Raw genomic sequence first — 242 nt, 5'->3', positions numbered from 1 at the left:
TCTGCGGACGATTACATAATTCAAAATCGGATTACATTTTTGCAATGGTGAATGAAAACTGATCCTCTTATAGCAATATACGAGAAAAAAAGCAATATTACAATATGTGAGTCATCATTTGACAAGCTTCTTAGTTTTTTATGAAATGTAGATATGTTCATCATGTTATTGTGGTATTGATTTTTAAAGATCCAGTATTATATAAGAGCTCAGCAAAATATCAGCATTTTACAGGAGGGCAA

The sequence above is a fragment of the Penaeus monodon genome, chromosome 33, assembly GCF_015228065.2.
Source record: "Penaeus monodon isolate SGIC_2016 chromosome 33, NSTDA_Pmon_1, whole genome shotgun sequence".
In the NCBI taxonomy this organism is placed as follows: domain Eukaryota; kingdom Metazoa; phylum Arthropoda; class Malacostraca; order Decapoda; family Penaeidae; genus Penaeus; species Penaeus monodon.
Note: the sequence above shows the minus strand (reverse complement) of the source record.